Source organism: Sinohyriopsis cumingii, chromosome 9 (assembly GCF_028554795.1).
Source record: "Sinohyriopsis cumingii isolate HCF-2022 chromosome 9, ASM2855479v2, whole genome shotgun sequence".
In the NCBI taxonomy this organism is placed as follows: Eukaryota; Metazoa; Mollusca; class Bivalvia; order Unionida; family Unionidae; genus Sinohyriopsis; species Sinohyriopsis cumingii.
In genome coordinates, this window is record NC_142969.1 from 108705636 (window position 1) to 108729538 (window position 23903).

General features: G+C 40.0%; 1 protein-coding gene across 3 annotated transcripts in view; it reads left to right on the forward strand.

The window, feature by feature from the left end:
• The window catches only part of LOC149792452 (nuclear transcription factor Y subunit alpha-like), a 69863-nt gene that overhangs the window by 5090 nt on the left and 40870 nt on the right, over positions 1-23903 (forward strand). For all 3 annotated transcript variants that reach the window (XR_016423570.1, XM_089971032.1, XM_089971034.1), the window contains exon 2: positions 6190-6291. The gene's annotated coding sequence lies outside the window, so the exon portion shown is untranslated. The remainder of the gene's footprint in view (positions 1-6189; positions 6292-23903) is intronic.

Below are 23903 nucleotides of genomic sequence, written 5' to 3' on the forward strand. Positions count from 1 at the left end.
GCATATGTGCCCCCCAAAAACTAATTTGGAATAAATACGCTACTTAGTAAAGAGTTTTATTTGCATATATGAGTTAACAATAAGGAATAAGGTGGGATATAAAATATGGGAAATACTTATCACATGCATGGTAGGTTGAGACAACATTTGAACTGTTAACATAAATTCCCACCCATTTCAGGCATTGGTAGTTACAACAAAAAAAAGGCATTGTTTATTTGTGAATCAGTTGCTAGTGCTTTCACTCATTGTAGAACAGGTGGTTTCTTTGAAGTATGTCACCTTCAGCTGTTGTGCATTTTGGGGACAGCAGACCAGAATATGAAATGGGGACATTTTGGTGGGGTATAACGCATTGGACTGGAAGAAATGGCATGTCCTTTGAGAATTTCGTGTATATTGGACCCAAAAAGTTGGTGAATGTTTAGTGAAAACTATGTCTAAATATGCTGCAAAATACTTCCCGATGGTAGGCCCAAAATTTGTTTTTGAAAAGATTTTACAGTATTAACTAAATTTATTCAATTACTATTCAGATTTTTAACAAATTTCTCTGTACATTTGAAACTTCAACACAGATGGGGCATTTTTCGTTGGAAGTTGAAAGTTATTGAGATTTCTTGGAACTATTGGAATTGAAAAGACTATTAGAAAATATGAATCAATTGAATTCAGTTTCATTAGTCTCTCATTGATACCAACTGGCATGTCCGTATGCTGCTTCAGAAGATTTGATTTGATAACCAGGTTGACTCCGTGGATCCTGTCTTTGTTTTGGCCTTTTCTTTTCCAGAAGAAGGTGTAGCATTCTCTTTATCCATGAGAGTATGGATGAAATTTTTTGTTTGATGGTGTTGACCTTAGATATGGATGATCTTGCCAGCCATGGCAAGCTGGCCAGATTTTGAAGGGCAGGTTTTTTAGGTCACCTTTTCTAGGCCCCTCCTTATGCAGGGTGAGCAGTGCTGTCCTTAAAAGGTCTGCTCTTTCACCCTGGATGTTATCGAACTGTTCTGCTGCCCTGGATACAGAGCAGAGCGACCACTTGTCAAAGGGCCGCCTACGTGCAGGTATCTGACTAGAACTCCCACTGGTCATCTCCACCTATTGCTTCAGCCAGTCACCCATCACCGTAGGACTTTGGTAGATGCAGGTAGGGAGTGATGAGTGTCGTGATGGGGATGAATGATAGGTGCACAACATAACCTTTGCATGAAGGAGATTTAAGTGAAACAGCCTTTGCACAGAGACAACCTAATTCTCATTATTCCCACTATAAAAACGAAGTCATGTGGACAACGTTCTTTTGCATACCAGGGCCCAGCCACATGGAATGAATTGCCCACTGAACTTAGACACAACGACACAGTGATCCCATTCAACAGTGCTCTTAAAACTCACTTATTTTGACTGCAAGAACAAACTTAAAGACCTAATAATGTTTCCTACCTTAAATATTTTCTAATTTCATGGTGTTTGATTTTTTTTTTGGTAATATTATCATTATATGTTTTTTATGTTAAAGGTGTTGTTTAATGTTGTAAAGCGCTTAGAGCTTCTAAATATTAGGCGCTATACAAAGTCCTCAATATTATTATTATGTTTATCAATCACTCTGTACCGTCACTATCTACTGGTATCTCTGTCTTTTGTTCTCTTTCTGAATATATTTTAAAGTAATTACATTGAATAGTTCATACTGTGCTCAGCAATAGTTATTTTGCCAAAATATGTCGTGCAACAAGCACGAACGGCAAATAAACCTTGACATTTAAAAAAAAACTTTGTTGTAGCATAAATTAAAACAGAAAAAGTTGAACTCATTCTCATATGCACAAATGATTAATTCTTACCCGAGTTCTTGTTCTTAGCAAATTTGCATGTAGAACGAAAAGTGTAAACAAACAGCACTCACCGCATTTTCTTTTGTGTTTTGTGTGTAGCATGATGTCCCACCCAGTCACATTATCTTGACACCAGGCTGACCAGTCCTAACACTAACCTCTTAATGCTGAGCGCCAAGCGAGGCAGCTGTTAGTACTATTTTTGTAAGTCTTTGGTATGACTTGGCCAGGGATCGAACCCACGACTTCCTACATCTGAGGTGGACGCTTTAACCATATCATAGCGATATGACTGAAATATTGTTAAAGCTACATTAAAACTCCAAATCACAAAGTATTGGAGCTGAGTAAGTGTTAATGGAGGTACCAGTGAGTGATCTTGAGACCAAAATGCAAGTCAGATATACATGTTAGATAAGCATGACGGACAATCTCCCTTTCAGTGGTATTGTGAATTAAATGTAGAAAGTACAGAAAACTGATACCAATTAAAATACAATTAAAGTAATATGCAGTTTTCATTTCTTTCTCAAATCAGTTTAGCCCTGCAGATTGTCTGCTACAAAACCATGTGTCCATATGTAGGGTTATGATGAACTGAATAAATAAGGGGAAATAAATGAAAATAAGAAGTAATGATATTTAATTGAATCCATCTTTCTGCACACAGGTTATGGTATTGAGGGAATAAAAACCCTAATACAGCATTATGGAACATATCAGAAATCTGGCATAGTAGTCAGTAAACGACTGATTGGAGAAAGTAAGCTTATGTCAGTGACAAATTCCATTTTAGAGCAGACGTATCCAAAAGATAATATCTGTGAGCACTGGACAGTTGTACATTACAGTCATAAATACCCATTTCCGAACATCTTCAAGCAGACAAAGCTAGCTATGCATATACCCCTTCAAAAGGAAAAACAGAACAATATTCATAAACAGAGAAAGAACAAAGTATGCTCAGAAATAATTAACAGATTAATTTTTATACAAATAGAGGTGACATCTTTTAATTTTTTGATTTCTGTAGAGCTCTAAGAAAGTGGACAGATATTGAAGTGTTAGGTAAATATTGAAACATTGCCGTTTCTTCCTCTCCTTCCGTTTTTCTGCTCTCCCTTGTTTATTTGACAAAGGAGGAGGTCCTCCTTAAGATGACATCCTGGAACTGTCCCTCTTTTAATTATGCATTGGGAGCAAATTTGGAGTTTCTAATTTTAAGCAGAGATATTGAACCAGCTAATAAAGGTACCAATGGAATAAATAAGGAAAGAATCAGCGATGGGCCAGATTTCAAACCACTCTAGTTTATCACCTTGTGTAAATTTAAAACAAAAATATTTTATCGAATAGGACTGTGTTGTCAGTACAGTAAAACCTGTTATGAGAGACCGCCCCTTCTGCCAACCAAAAGCGGTCTCTCAAGACAGGTGGTCTCTCATAAGAGGTGTGTGAAAATGGACTGGTTTTCAGGGTCAATAGTTAGCATTGTTGAAAAATAAATAATACCCATACTCACTGTACATGTATCATATCCTTTATTCATGAATCTTGTTAAATAATGCATGCATTCCTCTCAAAATATCTTTATATAATAAAGATATACATCTATCAAACGAGAATAAAATTTATGTTTCAACATCACATTAATATATACAAAAAATTAACAGATATGATGTATATATCTTATTTTATACACTTATTCACTTGTTTTTTTTTTTAAAGAAATCCATTATACTTCTTTGTTGACATGTTTTACTCAGCTATTTGGTCTGAACATGTATCTCAGTTATTGCCCTTTCATGAATCAACTTCCCACTTACTGGTATGTTTTTACTCCTTGCGACACAAAACCACTCCCATACTCGCTCGTTCAGATCTCCGTAAACTGTCCGTCGTGCCGTGGCATATTTCCTCTTTGCTTGTGCACCTTTCTGCCATTCGTTTCTAATGGACTTCTTGTCTTTGATTACATTTTGAACTTGCGTTTTACGGACGCTTAAGCTGACAGCTATTTTGCGAGTGGTCTCGTCTTTTTCATTTCTTTCAATGACATTAATCCTTTCTTCCAGTGTTAAAATTTTTCTTTTTTTCAGCGGAGATTCTGCCGTTGTTATTAGTGTTGACGTTATAAAGACTATCGGTTTTGATCAGGTTTTGGGGAATTGTGGAATAAATATATATTATGTACCAATGAATGAAACCAAAAGACATAATTAACTCGTCAGGAAACAATACTGTACATTTATTCTGAGACGAAGTTTAAATCAACAGCGTTATAGCTCGATAAACAAATGTTCCGACCATCTGCACCCACGTAAACAGATTGTGGCTTGGTGAAACACTAACAAAAGAAATAAAAAATAATTTTAAAAAAATCCGGAAATGATTCTCACTTACTAGTATTAAAGACAATGAGCTCATTCACCGTCCAGGCATTATGGATTAACTGGAAAGCAAACGACGTACTCAAACCAACACTGAAGCCCTTTCAAACGATTTCTCACTTGGACATAAGGACTACCGGCGTTTTGTGAGTTTTCATACAGATAAAGAAAAAATACAAACCTCTAAATTGACTGCGTATATCCATCATTACTCCCTTTGATGTTACTCTTACTGGCTATTCACATGACTTCGGCACTACAATGGCGGTTAGTGACATGTACTTTAGTCTGGTTTACTGCAGTTTACAAATGACACCGTACGCTGGAGTTGTAAATTTCACAAAACTGGTAAGACAAATTATTTTTAAATACTTTATTAGAGCAATCTTTGCTATTTATGCAGTCTTTGTTACAAAGGATTAAATGATGGTTAGAGGTGTTTATCCCGATATATGGTTGTTCAACTATAGTGTTATTTAATGTGCACTTTGTTTGCATACTACATTTATCCCGAGCTCTAGTGTTTACAAAGGATTAAGTTAAGGTCAGTGGTGTCAATCTGTTTTGATTTTTTGGCGATGCGGTCGTTCATAGCAGTGTCAAAATGCATATTTTGCCAAGAAATCGCGGTCGCTGGTCGCGTTCAGCAGGTGGTCGTTCATAACAGAGCGTTTATATAGTAAAATCGATCCGTGCATTACGATTGTGGTCGGAAATGACAGGTGGTCGCTCATAGCAGAGGTCGCGCATGACAGGTTTTACTGTAGTTTTCCTTCTTCACTAATAAATGCAAGTACTTGTGGTCACACCAATCTTTTGCATTTAAAAAAATGTGATAGATTTTGTTGGCATTCATCCTCATGCCTGTATCTGGATTTGTTCTAGAGGAGATTTCTCTGCATTATTTCTTCTGTTCTGAAGATAGCATCATAATATCTTCCAAATTTAATTGAGACATCCACAGATCAGAGATGAAAACATGGTTGGCAGTTAATTAGGTTCTCACAGAAATGCCCATTGACATGTTTGTAACTATAGATTGACATTTTTCATGTTGGAATACAAGAGGCACATCACATTTATGATTATTAAACTGAAACCAAATTAAATTATACAACTAAAACACAAATTTCACTTTACAGAACTTATTTCATTGCTATTTATATCTTACAGTGTTGCCACCAGTAAGTATTAGTGACATTATCACTGGTTGAAAATAGACTTCATCTGTATTGGCTAATAAAGGTAATCCTTGATGTATAAATTGCTTGTTTTACTGTCTACAGCTCCATGATTATTCAATGCCGTCAAGTTACATCAAGTAATTTGATTTGGTTGGTTTTAATGGCACATTATTGGCCATATCATGCAGAAGAAAATGGGAGCTAGATGCTTTTCCAAAGGATATAGACAGCTGATCTGTATGGGAATTGAACCCAAGACCCTTGGATTGTGATCTGTGTGGGAATTGAACCCAAGACCCTTGGATTGTGATCTGTGTGGGAATTGAACCCAAGACCCTTGGATTATGATCTTTATAGGAATTGAACCCAAGACCCTTGGATTGTGATCTGTATGGGAATTGAACCCAAGACCCATGGATTATGATCTTTATGGGAATTGAACCCAAGACACTTGGATTGTGATCTGTGTGGGAATTGAACCCAAGACCCTTGGATTGTGATCTGTGTGGGAATTGAACCCAAGACCCTTGGATTGTGAGTATAACACTACTGTGGTAAGCTGAACTTAATTTCTGGATCATCAGATGATGTTAACATTTACAGTGGCTACTGGAGACAATTAAAAGCTTAGTAGCAATGTACTCACATTTATGCTAGTTATGTTTCCACTCCCAAAATTTATTTATTGATTTGTCTCAATATGCACTTTTTGTTTGTGATGTTGTTTTATATTCTGATTCAATTTTCATTACGTATTTCTTGTTCTTTCAGGTTGTTAGCAAGATTAAGCCAATACAAACCCAGGGAAAATGATTCCTGATTGAAAACCATCCTGAGATACATATAGTTGTCGTTCAATCATTCGGTTTAAAGGTTAGTGATCTAAAACAATCATTTAACAAAAATTATTAATTGTATAAAGTTGGTATGCAACAATTCAAGAGTAATTGTTTATTGATTTTTTAAAAAGGGCTTAAAATTACATTGATTGTTTGAATTTAGGGTGTCTGGTAATGATGAACCATACTATAAACTTTAAACTTGTTCACGTAATAAAAATTGATTACAGAGACCATCATTGTGGTCTGATAGGGCGAGAAAAAAAAAGCACATTTTGATGTGAAATTTATCTCAAATTAATAGGGAGACCATGTTCATTATGTTTGCTTATGCCATTTATAAGGTTGGAGCATATGAGAATGCACTTCAATGTAAAAGAGTTTAGGAAGCCACATTGTTGTTCTTGTAGTATTAATAAGCCACCATTGGAAGTTCACCAAAACTGCTTATCAAACTGGGCCATTGGTACTTATCAAAATTAGGCTTGAAATTAAAGATGCCAATAGATACCCGGAAACCTGCCCATTAATAATAACCTGGGTAATAAAATGAACAAATGGGTACCTGTTAAAAGTGTTCCAAGTTCAGATTGAGACACAAAATAATGATTACAATTCGAGGCTTGTGTCGTGTGCTCATTTATTCTTCATCACAGTGGCTCATATTATATTGCTTACAATTGACTTGTCATACATGTACTGTATAATAATACAAGGGTGGACACCTCATTTCTTGCGTGACCTATTTAAGAATCAACACTGATATTTAAAGCTAGACTGTCCTAAATTTGTGTCTGTCCATGGTTCATGCGCCATTTTTCTTGCGGTTTTTTTTGAGATCCTGATGACATTACTAGGTCATTACCTTTTTTTGACAGTGACAGTAAGTACTGATTAAGAAATATTTGATGAAATAACATTTAAATACGTGTTTCAATTCAGATTAAAGAAGCACAGTATAAATGTGTGATGCCATTTTTCCTCGTTTGTGGCCTTGGAGTGAGTACTAGCTGTTCAAGTCGGCCACTGTTCACGCGTTTGTTTACTGGACTCTTTTTTTTTTTTTCTTTTTTTTTTTAAGCGGTAATTCAGGCATACTATTTTCATGGTAAAGGCAACACAAAAACTTGATTACCGTAACATGCACTTTTGATTCCATGTTAGGAAAAAATAAACAAAATGAAACCACTTGTCATAGATTCATCCTATTTTAATACTACATACATAGCTGACCTCTTTTCAAAAAATAAATGGCTCCAGATAACATAAAAGAACAGGCTGTTTCGGTGTGACAGTTGGATGATATATGACTGAAAATGTTTGAGGAGAAGGGATTTTGTTAAATGTTAAAAAATGCTGCACCCCACCTTTGTTAAGGGACGAACCATGTCAAGTCGACAATACTTCAACAGTCATCATTTGTGGACTTATGACTATTTGCGAAAGTTACTGTAGACATGTAGACTAGTTAAAGTGAGTGTTATGCATAAATAATTTATCTGTTTCTTTCGTGTCTATATTCTTTTACTAACTACTAATCCACATAGATTTATCCAATTTGTGAAAAAAAATTAACTGCAGATCCAGGTAAGAAGCGGATGTAAATTATGTTAAAAAAATTAATCTGTATTTTTTCATATAGTTTTCTGTAATTATGGCATGTAATATATAGATTGCTATATTAGTAATAAATTATGCTTATACCTCTCTTGGAGGTTGGCATGTGTGAACCTAACAACAAAGCAGTTCAGGTTCACATTTAATACAATTTCCCTTTGATTGGGTACCCAGGTAACCGATTGTTAAGATTGACAGGTACCAGGTAGAAATTTATTCTTACCATGAATCATTTAGTCAAGTCCACAATGGTGGGAGACAAGAAATAGCAGTCATAGTCAGTAGTTTCTTGTTTTTTTTAAAAAGAATTTTATTTGCAAATATTCCCTTTATTCTTTTTGACAGATTATTGTCATACTTGGTGTAGATTACTATGAATGATAATAATGTGCTGTGTTTGTGTGTGTGTGTATGATTTGGATTTTTAACATAGTTTTAACAGTTTTTCAGTCATATCGCTACGCTGTCTGCAGTTTGACAATTTATAGTGACGTCTAGTACAGGCATCATGCCACAGACATGTAGCATCATGTCCCACCCAGTCATGTTATCCTGACACCAGGCTGACCAGTCCTAACACTAACTTGATGCTGAGCGCCAAGCGAGGCAGCTGTTAGTACCATTTTTGTAAGTCTTTGGTATGACTCTGCTGGGGATCGAACCCATGACATCCCACATCCAAGGTGGACACTCTAACTGCCAGGCCACCAGAGCAGTCCTAATAATGTGGTAGCTTACCCTGTTGCACTGTAAGGTCAAGGACATAGTCACAAGCAGCAGAGGGGGGGAACAGACCGAAACTATTTTCACAATAAACCCTTTCACGGAAACTTTTCCCGATAGAGGGCTTATTTCGACAAATAAACCCTTCTATTCAGAATACAGGACAAAAAAAAATGTCCTTGAGAAATGCTTCGCATTTCCGCTGGCGCGCGAGTTACTTCAATAAATCCGACTCGTATCTGATAATTTCCACGGTGAGGTATCATTGAAAATCAGGTGTAGTTTGCGCCCCCTCTGCTGCTCTACGAAATGAGTTTCCGAGCGCGTTAACGCGCCAAGAAAACATTTTTATGTTAACCATACAGTGTATCAAGTCCGATACGGTATCTTGTTCTGGGATCGTGTAAATTTATTGTCACAAATCCATGCTGGTTTCTTCGAGCGTGACTAAAGAAATTCTTAAACTTATTAATATCCATATCGCCGCTACACCATGTCTGATGAATATTTCTCAGCGTGTGAACATCAACTCCATTAAACACAGCAAGAAGATTACAGTTATCCCTGATTACTTTTGGAATTTGTGTGTAACGCTGAGTAACATAAATCACATCGGTGTTTTTATGACGACCTCGTGAAAATATTCTTGCAGGATTTTTTTGCTTGTCCAGCATCACATCATCGTACACTACTAGGTTATTTATTCCCCCGTCGAGGTCTTCCACGGACGGAGCTTCTTCAATATCAGTTATAAATTCAACAACATCCTCGTCGCTCAGCGTTTTTGCACTCTCATTAAAATCTTTTATAACATTATAGCATCGCTGATCGTCTACAGATGGTGCTACCAAATACAGCTTATCCCATTTCATCCACTTCATTATCATGTTCAGTAGCAGTTGCGTTTTACCTGATCCTGACGGTCCTATGATGATCATTCTGATAGAATTTGGTAGCACGGAATTATGCTTGACTGGTTCTTTCCTTCGCGTCGCAGAAAAATCAGTGATCTCCATTTGTATATAAGGAATAATAATTATGGATCTATATTGTGTGAAGTGTCGGGCACGAACCCCTACGAATGATCTAACAACGGTTACAACAAAAAATAACAGACTAGCAACTTCAGGTACGTGTACGCGATGTGGCACAAAAAAATTTAGATTTCAAAAAAAAAGCCTGACAAAGTCAGCGGAGGTGACATTGCAGCCGCCCTCGGACGACTTCCAGGTACCCCTTGGGGAAAGTATCCCGGAGAAAAGCATCTCCCAGGATACAATTACTGCGGTCCGGGAACACGACTAGATATCAGGCTTGACAGCAACGATCAGCCCAAACCCGGCGAGTATCCGATAAACGCTATCGACGCAGCGTGTCACATACATGATATTGCTTATCGAAGTAAAGATCTACAAGACAGGCATATCGCGGATGTGAAATTAATTCATGCACTAAGCGCCATAAAAAATAAATCATTTAGGGAGTCACTCGCTAATTGGTTAGTAAGATCAGCGATGAAATCTAAATTAGTAATCGGGGCTGGATAATTAATAACGATGCAGACAAGTCCAAGGACTTCCAACGCTAGTGTTTCCATGCAAGCGATTTATTATTCCCCAATCGGATACTGGAGAGGTAACTCAGCAATTAATAAACTCGCCAACGCGGCATCAGTAACACGCGAGGTTGCCAAAAAATGGCTGTCAAAACAAGCAATATGGCAAATCTACTTACCACCACCTCGACAAATCAACTTTGCACATTTTGATGTTAGTACCCCCAATGAAGTTCATCAGGCTGACATACTATTCCTGCCTCATGATACTGTCCGCAGAAAAATATACAAATACGCGCTAACAGTAGTTGATGTTGCTAGTAGATACAAAGAAGCAGAACCGTTAGCGACTAAAACAGCGTCCGAAGTCGCCTCTGCGTTTTCGCGAATTTATCAGCGAGGACCTCTAAACTGGCCACGATTATTACAAGTTGATCCTGGTAAAGAATTTCAGGGCGCGGTGTCATCACTGACAAAGCAGCATAACGTTACCATACGACGAGGACATACTGAAATTCATCGGGATCAGGCAATTGTTGAGCGATTTAATAGAACACTCGCTGAGAGATTATTCGGATACCAGTACGCGAGGGAATTCATTTACGATACACGATCTCGTGAATGGGTTGCAAGACTGCCAAACGTGATCCACGCACTGAATAATGAAATTACCAGAACAACAAACATGAGACCTGTAAATGCAATCACAAAAAAATATATACCCCGCGTCAGTGAACGTGTTTCAACGCAGCCAACGACGCTAGCGTCCCCGTTGCTGGGTAATGTCACCGTTAGGTATTTATACGAACCCGGCGAACTCGAAGGAGGAAAAAAAAGAGCAACCGATCCCACATGGAGTGTTACCACGCACAAGATATCTAGCATAACCAGATCAACTGGGAGAAACGCAATCTACAGATTAGATTCAACTGCTCCTCAGCGTGGGTTCACACGCGAGCAACTTCAGGTGATCCCCGCGGATACACAATTACCACCTCGATCACTTAAATAACTGCAGCAGCACCTCTGCGTCGATTACACTCAAGACAGGTCAACATCACATTTTCACGCGTATGACCGCGATTACTATCTATTCTATCTACGGTAAATTGCCTTGGATTATTTTTCGAATACTGCCACAGCAATAAACAATTACAACTCGCGCAGTGATTATTCTGCTGTTGTTGTAATTGTATAATAAATGTTTCGTCGAGATCAAACTCGTTGCCATTTTTTTTGTCGCTCTGTTTGTAACCGGCTAATTTCTTTCTTATTGTATCATCAGCGATTGATCTGTTGATGCTGTCGTTGATAACATCATCTAATACAATTCTTCGTAACTGACCTATCCTTCTTACTCTTGACACGGCTAAATAAACTAAATTTGACCACTCGATGCGATCATCAACAATCCAAACTGTTGTATCTGAAATAGTTAGTCCCTGCGAACTGTGGATGGTCATAGCGTATCCTAGCGTCCACGGGGATTTGCTCATTTTCAGTGCCTGTTCAACAGCATCAATATCAACTGTGACAATATCATTTAATACTAAATTCTGTTTTTCCGATCTCCCAGGTATATCAACGTCGGTATTCTGCAATCGCGTATCAGCTGGTCTATAACACAACGGCACTGGCAACATGGGAAATTTCTTCTGATGTAACTGAAATAACCGCTGCTGAAGTGTGTCCCTGACTATCTTTCTACTTGCCACAATTAAATCACCTGGTTTCCACGTTTCCCAAAAGTCGCCCAGGGACGTTTCTGGAATTATTTCACGCATTATCTCACATTGGACTTTATTGGTTTGTAGCCTGATCAACGCCTTAAACTCTTTCAGCGTTTCATCGAGTGATCTAACATCGTTAGTTATTTCCTCATAATAATCTACAAAAGTTTTCAGCCACGTGTGTGGAGATTCACCTGTAAATGGGGGTGGTTGACCATGATCGCCGCACATCACCACTGCGGTATTTTTCTTTAGCAGCCAATCCAGAAACTGTTTTAATGTATCCAACGGCACAGTGTCTATCTCATCCCAGATGATTTTCTCGGGAATATATTTCGTTCCCATTCGTTCAGGTGTCCACGTGCCGCCGCTGTATTTGAAAAAACTGTGATACGTGCACGCGTTAACATCCCGTTGTCTCATCTCCCTGGCAAGTCTGTGTGTGGGTGTTAGCACAATCATGTCAGAGTTTCTAAATAATTCAATCGCTCGAGTTGTTTTACCAGAACCACCAGGACCGTTCAGATAAACTGTTTTGTGTCTTGTAACAGGATCGTGCACCGGCGGCAGCGAAGTTGTCGTAGAAATTGAAAATTTCCCAGATATTTCTGCGCCGCGATATTCATCCTCGATTTCAACATCAGCCGATTCACAATATCCATGCAACATTTCATTTTTTATTCTCCATGAACCCCACGATGGATCATTCGGTATAACCTTATTCAACGCCGCTAAGTGTTTTTTATCGATATAGAATGAATCCGTTGCAACTCTCACTGCGTCAACGGGAAACCTATTAATCATCGACAATAGGTTTATTGATACATAAGCTAGCATCGAAGATCTCAAATGTGTGTACTGAGATGATTCTCCGTCGATATAACTAAAAACAGTTCCTAATTTTTCCCCGTTTGACAGAAACACATCTTCGCGGGTACAAAACGTATTATTCGTGGCGGCATCAGCGACAATAAGATCCAATTCGGCCTCGTCCATGATTAATCGACTATGATGTAGTTTATGATCATACGCTCCACCTTGAGTAAATTTTCCTATTATTCTTCGTCCTAGATCTTTTGCGGCGCTTTCATCAGTTTGGGAAATTTTAGGAGTTCTTTCGATGATAGTGTCGATAAAAGATTCTGGATACTCCTGGAAATTATTAGTTTCTTCGATGACTTGCGGAGTTGGCAACCAAACTTCGGTTTGACGACAATAACATATAATCGCTTCACTGACCGTCAGCGACAGCAGTATTCGACTGTCAAGCATGTATCGCAATAACACTATTGGGGCCCATCGCTTCTCAACGAAATGTTTACCAAACCAAGCATAACACACAGGATGTAAACCCGTAGCGAATTTAAACGACGACACACAAGCAACCCCGGTCAGGTCAAAATCAGGTAATGGTCCGTTCACGGATACTCTTGTCATCGAGCTTGTAGGATGACCAAACCGCGCAAAATACTCACTGCATTCTCCACGCCCAAGAAAACTTCCTGGATAACACGCCGTCATATCCACGGATATCATATCGCGGTGATCATACTGGGTATTCCACAAACCACCGTGCCCGTATTCGATACAGCTCTGTTGAATATCCTCGAGAAAGCTCTTCGGGGTTGGTCTCCATGAATTTCGTTCTCGGGCTATATGCGTGACAACACCCGGGACAGTAAAACACTGCGTCAGTAACGTATCAGTGTTCGTCGCATGATATTTTTCTGCGAGTTTTTTCATTTCGTGATGTAATGCCGCCGTTCTGTATACCTCCCCGTTGGGTTTCACAAACTGATCAAACTCTCCCTCGAGGTCACTTCGGAATAACCACACCGACACTGGATCGGTTTTACTTATCTGATAAATAAAATCAAACATGGAAACTCTTCGAGTTTCAATGCTGGCATTTCCGCTCGTGGAACCACTAGCATTTTCCAATTCCGGATAATACTTTACAACACGGTCTCGAGGAAATATCCTAACCGAGTCAGTCCAGGCGTGACTGTTATGATCGATAATAGTTATTGGTGCTCCACGGGAATCATATTTACTCTTGTACAATACCTCACCGGTCAACGATGAAACCGTTATAGGAAATTTTAGTAATCGTTCGAGCTCGGCAACATCATTTATTGACGCTCCTTCATCCACTACTTTTGCCGCCCACGCTGCTATTTTAGTCTGTCTTAGCGGTGTTAGGCCGTTTCCTCGCGCGGCATTTTTAAAATGTTCCATTACTCGCTCGGCTACACAATTCAACCCTGGGGATTTTATCAATGACTCTGACATCTTCATCGGGGCGAGTTTATCAACGCGTGGTTTCTTCATCGGATAAATTCCATAAATGACTGCGGTCACAGGATACGCTCTGGCATAATACGGTGTATCAATCCCAACAAGTACTCCCGGGTTTGAGTCTTTGGTTACGACGACGGTTTTTCCCCGTCGGGCATCAAGAATAGGGTCTAGTTTGTCTCTGATAATCCATGTTGTTTCACCTGTTTCCGTGTCGTCGACGCCAACGATAAATTTTATCTGAATGAAATATTTTTTATCATCGAGATACCCAATTATGTTCGACGCGATTGTATCGTTGATGGTACCATCAATGATGGCATTTTCAGAAATGATTTTATACGAAGACCACACATGTGCGGCACCATCACGACGAAACTCTTCTTTGGCGTTCTTGATAACACCAATTACGAGTGTGAGTTCTCGTCGTCGTCGATCAAAAGTTAACCGGTCAAGATCGAATCGACCTCGGGGAAATTGGAGATTTCCAGGTTTTATTCTGGATAGTCTTTCAAAACTCATTATTATAATTAAGACAAGTATTTAAATAGACAAATATATTATATGCACCAATGCAAGTGGATTAAACTAAATTCATCAGCGCCGTGTAGCAAACCATGCAGACACGAATACTGTGGACAACATGCTCAGCAGGTCCGCCGTGGAAGTCTAGGACCGATACCGTGTATCAGATGCGGCATTGGAACACGGGGAAAAACGCAATTATGTTCATCATGTGGTGGGAAACGCTATCGAGAGCTGAAACGTTATTATGATAAAAAAAACTGTGATAACTCTCTGAGTTTCTCCGAGCGTGATTATATAAATAAGTTTTCAGACAAATTATGAATTAGACAATGATTTTGCTTATAATATAATGAATCAAGAATTCGTCCCCGAACAAGAATTTGTTCCCGAACAAGAATTTGTTGCACATCCAACTATTAAAAATTATGAAGCAAACCGCGACGGAGTAGTACGACACTGCAGACTGAAGAAACCAGTTGGTTTTGTAAGTAATACTGGTTATCGTCGATTTACTGCTCGAGGAAAGAACTATTCATGTCACCGTTTCGTCTATGAATGTTTCCATGGACTGATCAAGACCGGGTTTGTCATTGATCACATTAACGGTAACCCCCTTGATAACTCTATAAACAATCTTCGCGTGGTCACTCAGAGCAAGAACTGCCTACTGGGTAACACAGGGCGTTGTAAAACAGTTGCAAGAAGAGCTATTAAATCTATAAACGCAACCGGTGAAGAAATTGTATTCCAGTCAATAAACGCCGCCAGTAGGTATTTCGATATTTTTCCACCTGCTGTACAGTATGTCGCAGATGGGATCCGCAAAACAGCATTTTCAAAGAAGCTCAAACAGAAGATCACATTTAGTTATGTACCTCTTATCGTTGACACAAACGACGATAACTCCTCCACGAGTGTGTAACGCTCTGCAGAGTTGTCGTCGTCAGAGGATTTGCTCCCCTGAGAAAGCCACCTTGATAAAATATTTTATCGAGTTCATAACATGTAATCATTTATTTACCGTAGAATATATATTTTTTTACAAACAATATCCTCGTTTTACTGAATATATCCGACTGTTTTGCTCTTCTGTGCTTGTTATATGACCGCGCTCAAGAAAACATACAATTAAAATATTTTAAACAAGTCCCGCCCACTGCTAGAGCGAATTTGGAACTCGCAAGTAACAGTTGGGTTATATACGAAATCGCTCCCTAAGACCTTTGGGTCGATCGAAAGTCAGCACGCGCAAGCAAAACCATAAATTTAATCCGCCAATGGCGGGTGTCTTTTGTGCACCATCCAATGGTCGATTCAATGGATGGTTTTGCTCTGCTGCTGACCGTAGAAAATGACCCCCCTGCATGTTTGTGTCGTCTTAGGATAAGTTAGGATAAGTTAGGATAAGATTACATGTTCATTGTGCCTTTGCCTGCTATGACACTCGAATCAGAGGTAAAGGTTGTTTGTGTTGTCAAATAAATGTTTGCCGGGCTTGCTAGAAAACTCGATCCTAGAAGCCAGGATGTCTCGTTTTGTTTTTTGGCGATGCTAGTATTTTTCATGCATTTAAAAATATGAAAATATATAATAATATGAATCACGAAAATATAAATACCATACTTGTTGAAATTAAAGAATTACAACAGCGAGGTTTTAATATTTTACTAGACACTGAAACAATTATGTCAGATTTTGAATCCTTGAATGAGCTATCACGGCAGGGAAAGAACAATCTCTCTGCGAGATATAGGTTCATTAAGGGTTTGCAAGATCGCATTTACAGATCACTTGCCACGATAACTGAAAATCAGGTATCTGAATTTATTCCACTGTGCCGTGCAGTTGAGAAGATTCGTCTTGTATTGTCAAGCGAGTATGAGACTCGAAAATTAATTAGCACCAGGGTGAGGCAGTTAAAAGGTTATATAAAGGACACGGAAATGCCTGAAAATACTAGTATTTGTGACTACGAGGCCGACAAGGAAGTATAAATACAGCCGCGTGTGACTCACAGCACAAAGTGAAAGTAGAACCTGAGCTAGCGTGGAAACTCAAAGCGGAAGCGAAAATGCAGAGCATTTCACAAGCACATTTCACGGGTAAAAAAAAAGTGTATTATTTTTTTTGCCCGAGCGTGGAAACTCTTCGAGTTTTACATGAGAAATGCTTTGCATTTCCAGAGAAGTCCTTAGACTTCCAGGATTTGCTTAAGCGTTTCAACATCAATACAACAATGAGAATAGTTCATAATCTGTTCTCGTTGACACCAAACTGTGATTGTATTATTTTGCTGTAGCTGTGTTAATTGTGACGACGTTAACAAGAAGTCTTCGTCGCCGTACACGTCAACGATTATTTTAACGGGGAAATACTGTTCTGGGAATGTCTGTATTTGAAATGCGGTTTTTATTGCCTCGTGAAGAATTTGCTTATCATGAATATGAACTCGTGCGTGAATGTATTCACACATTATATACAACTGTTTTTTTTAAATGCGCGCCTGCGTGCTAAGCACTCGCATGAGAAGTCCTTTGGACGAGAAATGCAAAGCATTTCCAGAGAAACTCTTCCAGAAATGCTTTGCATTTCCAACGATGCCGGTTTTGATGGGGTATTTGCACGCGATGACGAAAGTGGACCACTGCAGAAAAAAAACTATTATTATGGATCCGTTGACTTGTCCTTGTCCTCGAAGAGTTTCAGGACTTCACCAGTAAGTTCACGGAGACAGTCTCGCCACGCAGGTCCAACAACCCCCCCCGTTGGTCGGTGAGTTTAAAATTTATCGTTGACAACCACGGATTATTACACCGCAGATAGACCACATTGATTGGTTCTTGCACATTGGTTCTTGCACAATCAGAAAACCAGGAGGGTCTCTTGGTGTAAACGTATACAGGATAAACCCCTGTTGGGCCGTCGTTGTGTCTGCGCTGTAGCTACCGTCAATGACGTCACATACAAGATTGACCGCAATAACATCTGTGATATTTACGATCCCGGGTGAGATGTGTCTGCCATCGGATGCTGTACTGTTGTCGTGCCTGAGAATAGTCGGCTGCGGTTTTGTTCGCGCGTACGCGTCAGTGATATCCTTGTAGGATTCCGCGATAAGATCAGAGACTGATTTTCTTAGTGTGTGTACGTTATATCCAGGAAGTTTAAAATCTGAAATATCCTTCACGGGAATACCAAATAGGGTTGCAAAATTCGATCTTTTTCGGTTTCCATAATCGCCCTTGAGATCCAGTAGATGTTGAATTACTTTTTGATTCATAAATTCCATCGTGGATGCGAGTTTGTTTAGTTTTTCTATGGTGGTGATAATGTTCGTGCGAGAATGCAAAGCATTCCGAGAACTGCTTGCAGAAACGCTAGCGTTTCCAGTTCCAGGTTTTGTTATATCAGAGATATAATCTTGGAAATGTCCCCGCAACAGGTCTAGCTGTTGTTTATGTGCTTGTTTGATCGGATTAAAAAAATGAGCTTCTATGTCTTCTGGCTGGTAATTCCGGAATCTCCCGTCTTCGAAACCTACCCCTATTATATCCAAGGGGAGTCTATCTGATGTTGAAAACCGGGCTTGGTCTGATCGTAATTGATCTGGAAATAATAAATGCTCGCCGTACACGAGGTCGTGTAGTTCTTCCTTGGTGGTCTCGAAATCCGACTTCGATGGTGGCGGTGGACCCGGTTCGACCTCGGGTCGTTTTTGTGGCCATCCTAATACTGTTCGGATTGAGCTGCTATAAATATCCACGGCGTATCCCGGTGTTGAGATTTCAATGACCGCAGACAGCGTTGGTTCGTGCGCGGCTATAGATATTTTGGCTTCCTTGCCGGTGATTCGTTTTATTTGGCGTTGTATCTCCGCGTTGATTTCTTCGATCTGATAACTCCCAGTGGGTAGCGTAATTGTATCCCATTCAAATTCACGTTGTGGGTCCGCGCTGGGTCTCCCGAACACAAACGAATTATTCGGCTGCTGACCGGAAAATGATGCCGACCTGATATTGGGCCAGCTGTGATACGCACTGAGCTTCGACAACGCGATTTCGTTCACGGCAATTGGAGTTCGAAAATTAATGCTGAATTCTGGTGTCGTCGAGGACACTGAGATCATTGTGGTCCTTACCGGTGTTGTGTTTGTGACTATTTGCTGAAGCAGTTCCTGTGGCGTTGCCATCAGTGACATTATTTATTTGTTTAGTTTTCAAATAGTCATTGTACACATCTGACATTAGTTTGAATTCAGAATCTGATATCAACGCAGCGTCGCTGGATTGCGCGTCTAACGATGATGATATCAGCGATGATAATTTCTGATATGCGGTCGTGGCTGTATTTAATTTTGTCGTGTAATCGTGTAATTTTGTGACCGCGCACGAGGATATTTTTTTTGCTATGATGCCGAAAACTCCTGCTGTTGCTGTAGCAGCGGAAACAGAAATCGTGGCAGCGACTACTGCAGTCACTGGAGTGACCGCTGATAGTATTACTCCCGCGGATGCAACAACGGCGGATACTGAATAAACCATAACGTCTAACACTGTTATGCGGCGCTTGTATTTTTTTACTTTTTGACTGGTTACTTCGATGACAGTTTTTAACTCAGATTGCCACTCACGGACTTGATTGTATCGATATTGTTGAGCATCTGGAAATGTTTCAGATTTCAACGTTGACATTATTATTTAAAATCGCTGCCGATTTTCAATTACGCGGTGACCAATTGAGGTGTTGAAGCGACGAATTCCAAACAAAACCAGTAAGATGTTGCTGTTAAAGTATCGTCCTCGGCTTCAAGCATAAATGTTTCCTCGGTTCCGCTGTTTAGTATTACAGTGCAAACCCCCGAATACTTATCGGTGGAATATCTCCAGGGAAACGTTGTGAAGATTTCAAATTTAGCGGCTGAAAACACAGACAACCTGTAAACACCGGTGGCTGTTGCTGTATATTTGATAGTGTTATTTTGTCGTGACCATGTTCCGAATCCCGATGATACCGTGAATACGATGTTGGTGATATGCCCGGGAGTAACTCCAGTGGGAACTTTAATCAAACTGGTTTTGTTAACGATCTCAGGAATACCCGATACTATATTCTGCTGTGTTTGTTTGATCGTGTTAATGTTATTTTCTATTATCTGAATTTGATCTGAAAAACTTTTTTCCGTTCTGACTACACCTAACCGGGTATTAATCTTATTGATATCGTTGGCGTTATTAGTAAGATTTGGTATGATTTCAGAAAGTTTCGTGTCGACGACTGGAGGATCCCCAAAGAACTTATCCACGGCCTCATCAGTTTTTGAGAAGTTTCTTCGAAGTCTTGTAAACGCGCCCACGTGAACATCATACTCTGCACGCAGCGTATTTAGTTTACCGTTGACGATGTCCACGTATTGTTTGTTTGACGCATCCTGGTCGGATTCGGGATTTGCTAACGCGGTTATTTTGTTGCCGCTCATGTCAAGTCCGCCGGTCATTACGTCGCCGGATTTTGTTACTTTATCGCTGACTAGGTCAACAACGAGTTTGTACTGCGCGTCGACGTATTGTTTATTTGCGGCATCTTCGAGACCTTCCGGATTTTTTAGAACGGTTATTTTGTTTCCATTCATGCTGAGTTCGCCTGTCATCGTGTCACCGGCTTTTTTCACACATTTATCAACGCCGCTATCAATACTGTCTTTGATGCTTGCGATTGATATGTTCGAGTCCTTGATCCGGCCGCCATCACTAAATGCGGCGAAGTTATCCTTGGTAGCTCCAAGAACTCTGCGAATTATGTCATTCCACCTAATGTTGCTCGTTCTTAGTTTTCCCTGCTTGTCTTGGAAAATAGCAACTTCATCTGGGTCAACTCCAGCTATATTCAAAAGATTATCGACTTCATCTCGGGTCGCATATTTTGAGAGATCAGCATCTGTGCCAGGTTTGACTTTTCTTGTGAAAGGTCTTCCGTAAATATCCACCATTATTCTTATTGCTGTTTTTCAAATGCGTGAGAAGTCCTCAGAAATCGGAGATTTCCAGGGACTTCCAGAAATGCTAAGCATTGGAAACGCTAGCGTTTCTCGATGCGGTATATTCATACACTACTCGATGCGGAGACGTTGCTGGATTTCTTGAGATTGCATCAAGAACATTTAAAACCTCGCTCCCACAAATGGGCGGATCAATTAATGTTTGTGTTGGTAGCGTCGACTGCCACACTGGAACATTAGAAAATCCTTTGGATTTCTTAGAAAATCTGCTGTTGAGAGTGCGAGGCACTCCGCGGACATACTTGAGAAACTCAACTGGCGGTGCTAAACCGTACGAATCGAAATAGATAATTCCACGTGGATCGATCGCGTAAGCAACCCAGTGAGTTCCCGGACCATCTTTGTTGTCGAGATTGATAATGCCAGTTTCCGGATTCCGCGGCCGCGTCGGTAATTGATCTCGCATAAATACTCCTCTGAAATGTTTTATACGCAATTTTTTAACAGCATCGAGTAAATCAAAATTGCTCATTGGAAACACTTTGTGTTTCGGCGTTAGAATTTTTTTGGATACCATGATGGTGGAGTTCCTGGTAGTCTTAGCCCTGATCCGCGAGTGGATCTCCCCTTTTTTTTCTTGTATCCCTTTCCCGTTGCCTTCTTTAGTGCCATTCCAGCTGCGGTTCCAACTGCACCTAACGCTGCAGCTTTTGCCGCTGCGCCAAGTAATCCTGGAATTGCAGCAGCTAGTATTGGGATGAGGGGAAATATTCCACCGGTTTTAGTCATGTCCTTGATAGCTGCAGCAGAGAAATCAAGTCGGACACCGGTTTTTGCTGTTAGTGCCTTATTAAAATGTTTAATCTGAGTGGCCGTCAATGACAATTTGTTTGGACCACTACCAAGTTGATCTCGTTTTAGTGTTATTGATGTCCCGCACGTGCTTGCGTGTTTCGATTGCAATTTCTTCGTTTGACCGGAAGTCAAGGTGACATTAACATGACTGTACGACATTATATTTCAGAAACTAATCTAATTGTTACATGTTTTCTACGGGAGCGTCAATAACTCTCATTCGTCCGCCAACACCTTCAAGCAGCATTGCTTTATCGGAGAGTATAACCGCGACAGCTCTAAAACCAGCAGGGCCTGCCATTCTAGTTGGAACAACAGGGGGACCTGCGGCCTCGTTTGCACCAATGATTTCAGGTGGAAACACAGCGACGTTAGCTCGAAAGTAAATATCAACAACAGTTTGTTTAGCCAAATCCATATGCTCGAGTGAAAAGTAGTAAATGGGATACAACGTTGTAAAATCCAACTGTGATATTTGCAGACCAGTGTCGACATTCTGATCGCGACCCATAAATGTCATTAAACGATGATATGCACGAGCAACTTGATTATTCCTAAAATTTATGGTTATGTCTTCGGATGGTTCTTGATGACCGTTTATCCGCAGCGAAACATTAGTGACTCCAAGATTATCAAATATCATGTGATTTCTTGTTTGTTCACCAACTCGGCTGTTATTTTGAAGTGCAATAAAAATGTGACGCGGCGCTGATATTCCCTGTTGTGATGATATATGCCAAGTAAACTGTCCAACGCCAGAACCTTGAGCAGAATCTGTTGTTGTTGTTAACCATGATATTAATGATTTGCCGCCTTGGTCCATAAAAGAAAGTAATCGTTGTTCTTCAGCGAGCGACGGGGACATCACTGGCATCCACAGTGCAAGTTTTGATAATACTACTTTACCGTTAAGTGCTGTCGTGTTAGCAATTGTATCAGCTACTTGATGCCAGAGAGCGTCATTGTCGTCACCTTTTCGGGTGAGTACAACTGAATGCTTGGCTCCAAAAATAACCTTTCGGACATTTCTGCAGAACCCAAAAATGTGAGACAGCGGAATTGCGCAGGAAAAATCTCTGCGATCTCCTGTTAGCATTAATTTACGCGTAGAAAATCCAAGATTATAATCAGGATTTGTTGATATTACTGCGGTTGTATCTGCTGCTCCTCCTACTGCTCTTACAGGACCTATAATAACGTTTCTTTGATCGGGAAATTGACTATTATCCTTAGCGAACATCATTGTTGGGCCAGCTGATCTAGTGTAATCATCTGAATATCGTGCTAATCCAAGAATAGTTGTAGCAACGTCAACATTATCCTGAATTGTTTCAATCTCCCTCCCATCAATGCTATATGAAGCATTTCTAAATAGCGCCATGATGCCATTATTAACAAAACCAACTCGGGTATTAATGTCGTAGTTGGTATCATCATTTTTCAAAATAATACCTTCGACTTCAAGAAATGCTTCCGCGGGCAAGAAATATCTACTTGTGTCTTGGACTTGCAACTCAATTCGACCCCGTTGATCAGGTGTTCGCGCTTCATAAGAATAATACTGATAGTCGCGCACGGACTCATCTTTTAGTGTTGGTGCATCCATGTCGAACGCGGGATCAGATACACGTTTGAACATTTTATATAAAATTATTGTCTTCTAAAACGAAATCCGCTTCCTGATATCAAGCTTGTATTTATTTGTTCGGGTGTTTGGGTTACAAGCTCTGCAAGTTTTTGATTGGCAGCCTGATTTATTACTTTACTGACGTCCGCGGGCATAAGTTCAGTACTGGCCAGTTTCACCGGTGGTGGTTTTTTTGATCTGCGAATTAACCGTGACAGTCTGTCCTTGATTGACGCGAATGCTTTCCCGGCGAGATCACCAACAGATCCAAGGGCTTTATCCTTGATAACATCAATAGCTTTCATCGACAATTGTTTTGCAATCGGTAATGCCTTAGGGGCTATTCTTGAAAACAAACCAGTAATTGTATCACCGAGACCATCTCCGTAGGTTGCTCTGTAGACTGGTAATCGCGAGTTTACTACGCGGACTTGTAACACACGAGCGTGTCCGGGTTGAGAATTGTGCACGATCATTTTATTTAATTATTGTTTCTCTAACTAAATTTGCTAGTCGCTGTGGTAACCATCCGCGAGTTCATCAATGAGTCCCCGGTAAGTACTAATATCCATAATTTTGCGCTGAAATAGTCGTTGACAGATATCTGCGGCTTCATTTATAATTTCCCGAGAGTTGTTTCCGGCGCGTCTTCCTCCGATGAGAACTTCTAACCGGGACACATCATTAATGATATTATCAGGACAAATGTGGTTGTTAT